At 46.4% G+C, this 10,062-nt stretch overlaps 1 protein-coding gene across 1 annotated transcript in view; it reads left to right on the top strand.

The window, feature by feature from the left end:
• ECE2 (endothelin converting enzyme 2) overlaps positions 1 to 9,188 on the top strand; it is a 167,827-nt gene extending 158,639 nt beyond the window's left edge. The window contains exon 20 of the mRNA XM_077290116.1: positions 9,128 to 9,188. The gene's annotated coding sequence lies outside the window, so the exon portion shown is untranslated. The remainder of the gene's footprint in view (positions 1 to 9,127) is intronic.
• Positions 9,189 to 10,062: the final 874 nt, after the last annotated feature.

The following is a 10,062-nucleotide window of genomic DNA, read 5'->3' on the forward strand; positions in this document are numbered from 1 at the left end:
AAATCGGGTAATCTGCCCACGGCTTCTAAAAGACGTTACCCCTTTGAGGGGAGAGATTCAGAGACTTGGGACAAAGTGCCTAAAATTGATGGCGCAGTAGCAAAATCTTCTAAAAAGCTATCCCTTCCCTTAGAGGACTCTGGCATATTAAGGGACCCCTTAGACAAAAAAGCGGACGGTTTCTTAAGACACACCTGGGAAGCAACCGCAGGCGGTCTGAAACCTGCAATTGCAGGAACCTGTTTGTCTCGTTCCCTTATTGTATGGTTACAGCAAATAGAGGAGCAGTTAAGATCTAAAGCTCCAAGAGACGAAATTTTATCTAATGTGACTATGGCTAAAGGAGCGGCCGCCTTTTATAGCAGACTCATCAGCAGATTCCGTAAGGCTGGCGGCTAGAGCTGCAAGTTTATCCAATGCGGCTAGGCGTGCTCTCTGGTTGAAGGGGTGCCCGGGAGACCTGCCCTCAAAGAATAGACTCTGTTCTATACCATGTGATGGCCATTTCCTCTTCGGTAAAAAGTTGGAGGACATTCTGGAAAAAGCTGGTGACAGGAAAAAGGGTTTTCCTCGCTTTCCAGTGGACTTTAGAAGGCCTTATTTACGGAGGGGCAAATTTAGTAGGGCCCCCCCCCCCCCCCCCCCCCGGGAGACAGAAGGGGCTGGGACTCCAGAGACAGAAGGGGATCTGGATATATGTTTAAAGGTCCCTTAACATCAACTAAAAAGCCCTCCCAATGACGCCAGGCCAGTAGGGGGGAGGCTTTCGTCCTTTTTCCCAGCCTGGGTAAACATCTCCCCCACTCATTGGGCTCTGATGGTGGTCAAAGACGGCCTAAAAATAGATTTTGTTTATCCACCGCGACAGACTTTTATTTCAACACCCCAAAGAAAAACCCCGGAAGAGCAGCTAGCCTTGGAAACAGAGGTACTAGAGCTAGTTTCAAAACGTGTTCTGGTAGAAGTCCCGGGGGAGGAACAGGGAAAAGGTTTTTATTCCCCTCTTTTTGATAAAAAAACCAGACGGGTCACTAAGAACTATCGTCAATCTAAAAAACCTCAACCAATCGGTAGTAAACTGTTCCTTCAAAATGGAGTCTGTAAATACAGCGATAAAACTCTTGTTCCCACAGTGCTTCATGGCAGCTATCGATTTAAAGGACGCCTATTATCACGTCCCAATTCATCAAGACTTTCAAAAATTCCTAAGGGTAGCGGTTTATGTCCAAGGTTATCTCGGGCACTATCAGTACGCTGCCCTCCCATTCGGCCTGTCAATAGCGCCAAGAATTTTTACCAAGCTGATGTCAGAGGTCATGTCCTTCCTCCGCTCGCGGGACGTAGTAATAGTTCCATATCTGGACGACTTCCTGATAATGGGGAACTCAGCGGCGCACTGCCTGTCACAAATAGAAGAGGTTATGGCGACACTAGAATTGCTGGGGTGGAAAATAAATCTTGCCAAATCAAGGTTGACGCCAGAGCCGGTTCAGTCCTTTCTAGGCCTGGTTCTGGACTCCAGGCGTCAGCTTTGTCTCTTACCAGAAAACAAGCTGGTCAAAATTCAAAATCTTGTGGAAACAGCAATTCAACACCCTGTAATGACTTTGAGAAAAGCAATGTCCTTGCTGGGCTCTCTGACGTCCTGTATACCCGCAGTAAGATGGGCTCCGTTCCATCTAAGATTATTGCAGTGGGAGGTCCTGTCGGCGCAAAAACGGTTAAAAGCGCGTTTAGAGGGCAAGCTGTGTCTTTGGGGGTAACAGATTCCCTAAAATGGTGGACCATAAGAAATCATTTAACATCTGGGGTCCAGTGGGTAACTCCGATAGAGCAGGTCATCACCACAGACGCAAGCGGTACAGGATGGGGGGCTCATTTAGGGACTCTCTCAATTCAGGGATCCTGGTCCCATCTAGAATCACAGCAGGCGTCAAATTTAAGGGAATTATGGGCCGTAGAAAGAGCTGTGAAACCCTTCCTCCCCAACATTCAGGGCCACCATACCAGGGTCATGTCGGACAATCGCGCAGTGGTGGCATATATCAACCACCAAGGGGGGACGAGATCCCCTTCCCTAATGAAGTCAGCGTCTGTCCTCCTACAACTAGCAGAGCGCCACCTGCTATCCCTCTCTGCTCTTCACATAAGGGGAATCGAGAATTCGAGAGCAGACTACCTAAGTCGCAAGACACTGAGGCAGGGGGAGTGGTCTTTAAATCCCCGAGTCTTTCAACAGGTAGTGCAGGCCTGGGGCTTACCTGTGATAGATTTATTTGCCACTCTAAACAACAGGAAGGTAGACAGGTTCTGTTCACTAGACCCGAGGGAGAATCCCTTCGCGGTAGATGCTCTGCAAATTCAATGGGATTTCAGTCTCGCTTATGTGTTTCCACCGATAGCAATGATTCCAGCAGTAGTGAGAAAAATCATGGAGCAAGCGAGGGTAATCTTGATTGCTCCATTTTGGCCGAAAAGACCTTGGTTCTCCCTCCTGAGACAAATGTCTATAACCGATCCGTGGATTCTACCAGAGATTCCGGACCTGCTAACCCAGGGCCCAATATGCCACTCTCAGGTGAAGGGCTTCCATCTTGCAGCCTGGAATTTGAGAGGGCATTTATGAGTAGGCGGGGGTTTTCGTCGGGGTTAGTTTCCACCTTATTAAAAAGTATAAAACCAGTAACATCTAGAATTTATGGTAGAACGTGGAAAAAGTTTCTGGATTTTTCGGGGCAACCTTTGGGGGACAAGGCTCCTGTGGGTACCATCTTAGAATTTCTGCAAGCAGGTTTACAGCTAGGGTTGGCAACCAATACGCTTAAGGTCCAGGTGTCGGCATTGGGTGCCTTATATAATTGCAATCTGGCCTCCAATAGATGGGTGTCCCGCTTTATTAAATCCTGTAGTAGGTCTAGACCAGTAGAAATTCAGAGAGTTCCCCCGTGGGATTTAAATCTGGTGTTAGATGCTCTAACCAATAGTCCATTTGAACCCCTGCAGGAGTCATCGTTAAAGATACTCACTCTTAAAACGGTACTCCTGGTAGCGTTAACATCAGCGCGTAGAGTGAGTGACTTACAGGCCCTGTCCGTCTCCCCTCCTTACACGCAAATTTTTGATGACAGGGTAGTACTCAGACCAGATCCGGCATACCTTCCAAAGGTTGTACTTAAATTTCACAGAAGTCAAGAGATTGTGTTGCCCTCCTTTTGTAATAATCCTAGGAACTCAGGGGAGGCAAAATTTCATACACTGGATGTGAGGAGAACTATTGTGCAGTACATATCCTTGACTAGTCAGTGGAGAAAAGATCAATCCCTTTTCGTAGCCTTCCAGGGTAGTAGGAAGGGATATGGGGTATCCAAGGGTACTATTGCTAGGTGGATTAGGGAGGCCATTTCCTTATCCTATGCTTCCTGTGGCGCCCCAATCCCTGATGGCATCAAGGCTCACTCCACCAGGGCCGTGTCTACTTCCTGGGCTGAAAAAGCAGAGGTATCGATAGATCAAATTTGTAAGGCCGCTACCTGGTCCTCTCCGTCTACCTTCTTTAGACACTACCGGCTAGATCTATCCTCCTCGTCTGACCTTACCTTTGGTAGAAGGGTGCTACAAGCGGTGGTCCCTCCCTAAGGTGGTTCTTTCTCCAAAAATCTCTCAGGTGTGCTGTCATGGGAGACGGGAAAACACCAAGGTTACTTACCGGTAGCCGGTTTTTCCGGAGCCCATGACAGCACCTGTATATTCCCTCCCTTCTTTTTTCACCCTTTGGTGCGCACTTTTTAGCTGGGTGTATTTTGTTATATTTATAATGTGGTGATGGATTACCATGTACTAACCAAAAGGGCCTCTCATGCTCTGAAAACCAACTGAAGCGAGGGAGAGGTACCGCCCTTTTATTTCAGTAGGTTTCCTGTCCTGACTGGGCGGATCCCTCTCTCAGGTGTGCTGTCATGGGCTCCGGAAAAACCGGCTACCGGTAAGTAACCTTGGTGTATTTTTTTTTTTTTTTTTTCCCTTTCCTGTATCGGGAATAAGCAGCAAATCCTCCAACTTTCATGGAACTGAAAGCGGTGGAGGAGGCTCTCCTGGCCACAAGCAATCTAGTCTCTCAAGTCAGAATTTATTCGGACAGCATGACTGCAGTAGCCCACCTCAAACACCAGGGGAGCTCAAGGTTCAACAGCTTAAAGGGCATTTCAGGTCGAATATTCTGTTGGGCCGAAAAACACCTCTCCCTGACGGTGGTCCATCTAAAGGGATCCTCCAATTTTCAGGCAGATTTCCTGAGCTGGCAGGACATACAACCAGGGAAATGGAGCCTGAACAGAAGGGTCTTAGAGATGTTGGTAAACAAGTGGGGCCTACCCAAAATCGACTTACTTGCCTTTGGTCAAAACACCCAGGTTGAAGCCTTTTTCTCCCTGAGTCCCAGGGACAACGCCAGGGCAAGTGGATGCCTTTGCTCAGAAATGGAGCTTTCGGTTCGCCTACGCCTTTCCGCCAATCCCAATGTTGGCAAAGACTCTTTGGAAGATCCGGTAGGATTGGGTCCCCACCATCCTGGTGGTCCCAGTGTGGCTGAAGAGAAGTTGGTTCAACCTTATTGTCGAGCTGCATATAGATGGCCCAGTTCATCTGCCGGTGGAAGCCGACCGTCTTTTACAAGGACACCTTCTTCATCCAGAAACTCAAATATTAAATCTAACCGCCTGGTTACTGAGGCCCAGGTGCTAAAAGCTAGAGGGATTTCAGACACAGTAATTTCTACCCTACAGAGATCTAGGAAGCCAGTTACGAATGCTATATATAGTAAGGTATGGATGAAGTTTTCATCCTTCTGTCTCCTGAATCTGCCTGATCCATTCCATCCAAATATTCCGCAAGTGTTGGATTTCCTACAGAAAGGGCTAGATCTTGGCCTTAAACCTAGTACTCTGAAGGTTCAGGTTTCCGCCCTAAGTTTTATGTTCGATCAGGATTTGGCCAACCACCGTTGGATTGAGATTCATAACTTCAGTTCTCAGATCACTTCCCAGAAGGCAGACTGTTGTCCCTCCTTGGGACTTAAATATAGTCCTCAGAGGGCTCACACGGCCTCCGTTTGAACCCCTGTCTTCCTGCACTCCTTAATTTCTTGCATACAAAGCTGCTTTTCTTGTTGCTATCACCACAGAAAGGTGTGTAGGAGAATTACAGGCTTTATCAATAAGAGAACCTTATTTAATAAGAGATTACTATAGCCCTTCATCTTGATCCATCCTTCATTCCTAAAGTTGTGTTCGATTTTTCACTGGTTTCAAGAAATCATCCTCCCCTCCTTCTGCCAATATCCAGCGAATCCAAAAGAGGAGGAATTCCATACCCTCGATGTTCGGCGTACCATACTATACTACCTAGAACAAACCAGTCCTTGGAGAATTGACCAAAATCTGTACATCAATCAGGTTGGAATAAAGGTGGCAAAAAGCACCATCTCGAGTTGGATCAAAAAGGCCATATCCGAGATGTACCTGGCTCGGGCGTGACACCCCTGACCGGGGTCAAGGCCCACTCTACAAGATCCACTTCGGTCTCCTGGGCAGAAAGAGCAGGCGCTTCCACTGAGAAGATCTGCAGGGCTGCAACATGGTATTCACTGCATACCTTCACAAAACACTATAGATTGGTCTTATTGTCCAATAGGGATCTAGTCTTTGGCCGGAAAGTACTCCAGGCTGTGGTACCCCCTCCCCCCAGTGTTGTATTAGTTGGTATTCCTCCTATGCTGTCGTGGAAGGTGACTAGAGAAAATAGAATTACTTACCGGTAATTCGGTTTCTAGGTAACCAGCGCTATGGGGTTAATTTATAAATCACTGGCGAGTAGGTCCCGAGGCCACAGCTGGCAAAGGGAGCAGAACTGAGGAGGAGGGCCGAACCCATGACCACCACTGCCCGGTTTAAGTAAAAAAGGTATGCTGCAGTCACCGGCCCTACAGCATACGACAACCTCTCCGTGCCCCATGGGGGACAGGAAAGACACTGGCAAGTAGGAGGGGCTTTTAACCTATGTGTGCTTCCTGTCACCCATTAGGGTGTGGAGACAACCTCCTATGCTGTTGTGGAAGATCCCTAAAAATTACAGGTAAGTCTGATTCTATTTTTTCAAACAAAACTATGACTAAATTAAAATGGAAACAGACATAATAAACCACATAAGGCCCCCCACACACAGTCCGCCCCAGAGCATGAGTCTCATTAACTGAAAACTGCAATTAAATGACCAGAAGATGAATTTCATCAACTAAGGTATTATTTTAATCAGTAGAACGGCGCCAACCTGACACTGTAGGTTACTGAGCACAGCTGACAGGTTCACGTTAAATACATGGGGAAAGTGTCATTGCCGTTCTGCCCTATAAAATCAAGACACATTTTTGCAATACAACCTGGTACATATAAAGGGAGATACTTGAAGACCTGCCCAAATAACCTACCTAATGTGCTTTGAAATTCTAAAACTTGCAGGGAGCCATGGACACTCTCTCCTCCCTCTTTGTTGCCTCGTTGGTTTTCCTTTTCTTTATCCTCTTCATTGTTACACAACGGTTTTTATATTTTCAAATACCATATTTTTTGGTCTATATTATTCACTTTTCCCCAAAACAATTTGGGAGGAAAATGGGGGTTCGTCTTATAGTACGAACACAGGCTTACCAGGGTGTTGCGGCAGAGGTGTGGAGATGCTGCACCAGTGGATGGTGTGGAGTGTACCTGAGCAGGGTCCCATCTTCAGGATGCCAGCGGCAGAAATGTGGCGGCGCCGCGGCCCGGTGTCCATGGTGAGCAGGGTGCATCACCGGTTTCCCCGCAGCCATCTTCCTGAAGCTGTGGTCCGCCGTAGGCTTCAGAAAAATGGTCATTGGATGCCGTACGTGCGCAGATTGAAATCTCGGCGGCACTCGGCTTCAGAAAAATGGCCGCAGGGAAACCGGTGATGCACTCTGCTCACTGTGGACACCGGGCCGCAGCACTGCCACATTTCTGCCTCCGTCATACTGAAGAAGGGACTCTGCTCAGGTGCACAACGCACCGCCCACCGCTGCAGCATCGCCACACCTCTGAGGATGGGACCCTGCTCCAGCTCTGCCTCACCATCGACAGCGGACCCGCACAATCGCACCACTGGGACTGCAACATTGCCCCACTTCTGCCGACTTCCTAATGAAGGGACCTTGCCTTCTGTGACCCCCGCTGTACCACCGCCAGCTCTCAAGTAAGATACCTTAAATTCGGACAATAAGACGGACTGCCATTTTATAAAAATCTTTTTTTTCTGCTATTTTCCACCCCAAAATTTGGGGTGCGTCTTATAGTCTGAAAAATACGGTAAGGCTGGGTTCATATTGCGTTCAGTGACTCCGTTAAACGGACTACGTTACACCGCGGCATAACGTGGTGTAACGTAGTCCGTTAACGCCGCCATTGAAAGCAATGTCGGACGCATCGCTAGTGCACGCCCACAATGGGCGTGCGCTAGGGATGTGCCGTCATTGAGTGATGGATCCTGAGACGCAGGCTGCATCGTTTCTGGGTCCGTCACTGCTAGCGCAGATAGAGCTAGCAGATGCTCTATCTGCGCTAGCGCGCTGCAAACGTCGGCACTTGCGTTACAGCAGCCCGTTAGCGTATGTGCTGAACGGGCTGCTGCTAACGCAGTGTGAACCTAGCCTAAGTTGTTTACAATAGTTGAATGTGGTTTGTGCATTCAGTATTCATTGTACAAACGTTTTATGAAATTCTCTGAACAATCCAAATGTGGGTTGCCAGGTTGTCTCTTTTGTTGATTATAACTTAAAACTTCAATATAACCCATTAAAAAAAAAAAACCTGCTAGTGTACCTAGAAGAATTGTTGATTTGATGCTGTTTTGAAGTAAAGGACGGTCACATCAAATATTGATTTGATTTCTATTGTTATGTTCACTTTGTTTTTCTCAATTAACAAAATACAAGCACTTTTTATTTTTTAAATCATTTTTAATTTGCAGTATTTTTCTAGAATTTCCTAAAACTTTGCACACTATTGTTCATATTGTAATTCTTACAAGATTAAAGAACTCCCTTTTTTATCTACCTTTTTGGATGTGCCACCTCTTCCATCTTCCCATCTTTCTAAAGGCATTTTATTAGAAAGACTGAAAAGTGTTAACAATTGAGTATCACAGCTGCCTAAAGGTACCTTCACACTAAGCGACTTTGCAGCGAGAATGACGACTATCCGTGACGTTGCAGCGTCCTGGATAGCGATCTCGTTGTGTTTAACACGCAGCAGCGATCTGGATCCCGCTGTGATATCGCTGGTCGGAGCTAGAAGTCCAGAACTTTATTTCGTCGCTGATCACCCGCTGTCCATGGCTGGATCCGCGTGTGTGACGCCGATCCAGCGATGTGTTCACTTGTAACCAGGGTAAATATCGGGTTACTAAGCGCAGGGCCACGCTTAGTAACCCGATATTTACCCTGGTTACCATTGTAAAAGTAAAAAAAAAACCACTACATACTCACCTTCTGATATGTCACGTCCCCCGCCGGCGGCTTCCCTACACTGAATGTGTCAGCGACGGCCGGCCGTAAAGCAGAGCACAGCGGTGACGTAACCCTGTGGACGCCGGGGGACGTGACAGACATCAGAAGGTGAGTATGTAGTGTTTTTTTGTTTTTTTTTTTACTTTTACAATGGTAACCAGGGTAAATATCGGGTTACTAAGCGCGGCCCTGCACTTAGTAACCCGATGTTTACCCTGGTTACCCGGGTGCTGCAGGGGGACTTCGGCATCTTTGAAGACAGTTTCAACGATACCGAAGTCGTTCCCCTGATCGTTGGTCGCTGGAGAGAGCTGTCTGTGTGACAGCTCCCCAGCGACCACACAACGACTTACCAACGATCACGGCCAGGTCGTATCGCTGGTCGTGATCGTTGGTAAGTCGTTTAGTGTAACGGTACCTTAAGACACTGGATTTTACTTAGGTGTTCACAAAACTCTGTTAGTCTGGCTTTTTTTTTTTTTTTAGATGATCATGTACTAGTACATCTACATTACCATTGTGTACGTATGTCTAAATACTGTGTTTCTATCACAGGAAGGGTGGTAGCTGCAGGTACTCCTCTGTGCAGCCAGAATCATCCACATCTAGCAGTAATTCAAAAGAACCAGATGGTGGAACACCGTCTATTCTGGAACAGCCTCACTAAAAGCTGGTGAGAAAATTCTTATAACTGAAAGGAGGTTGTTTGTGGTTTGATTTCCAGGGGTTATAGACGAAACAACTTTCTTAAGGCTCGAACACCGCACTAATTATCATAACACCCAGCTTTTGAAAATGGTCTGGAATTGTAAATTGAAACGCTGCTTTTTATTTTTAAAAGCAAGAACAACACTTTTGTAGCATCAGTTCACTCTAGTTGATAGAGATGGAGGCCCTTCTGTCAAGGTCTCTTCTATGAAACTACACCGCACAGATACAGCAGATTGTTTTTATTTAATATATTTGAAGCAGACTCTTCAGTTGAAGCCAAAGCAGACAATCCATCTTAACCACAGGACATGTCTTTCACAGGTTGCGTACCCCAAATTTAGTAGTTGACCATCTTGGTATAGCTGGTTTCATTCTTCTGCATTTCACTGTCCTAACTAAAACTATGCATGGGCTGGCCTTGGGTCTCCTGACTCTTAACTTGGTAACATCATAGACATATACAGTTGTGTGAAAGTGTTTGCCCCTTTCCTGATTTCCTATTTTGCATGTTTGTCACACTTAAATGTTTCAGATCACCAAACAAATGTAAATATTATACAAAGATAACACAAGTAATCACAAAATGCTGGTCTTTATTAAGGAAAAAAGAAATCCAAATCTACAGGGCCCTGTATTAAAAAGCTGTTGCCATCCCCATAAAATATAAACCAGTTAAATTATCATATTTTTGCGAAGCAGTGTTTAAATACCCTAGCCACACCCAGGCCTGATTACTGCCCCACCTGTTCTCAATCAAGAAATTGCTTAAACAGAACCTG

Source organism: Ranitomeya variabilis, chromosome 2, assembly GCF_051348905.1.
Source record: "Ranitomeya variabilis isolate aRanVar5 chromosome 2, aRanVar5.hap1, whole genome shotgun sequence".
NCBI classification, from domain to species: Eukaryota; Metazoa; Chordata; class Amphibia; order Anura; family Dendrobatidae; genus Ranitomeya; species Ranitomeya variabilis.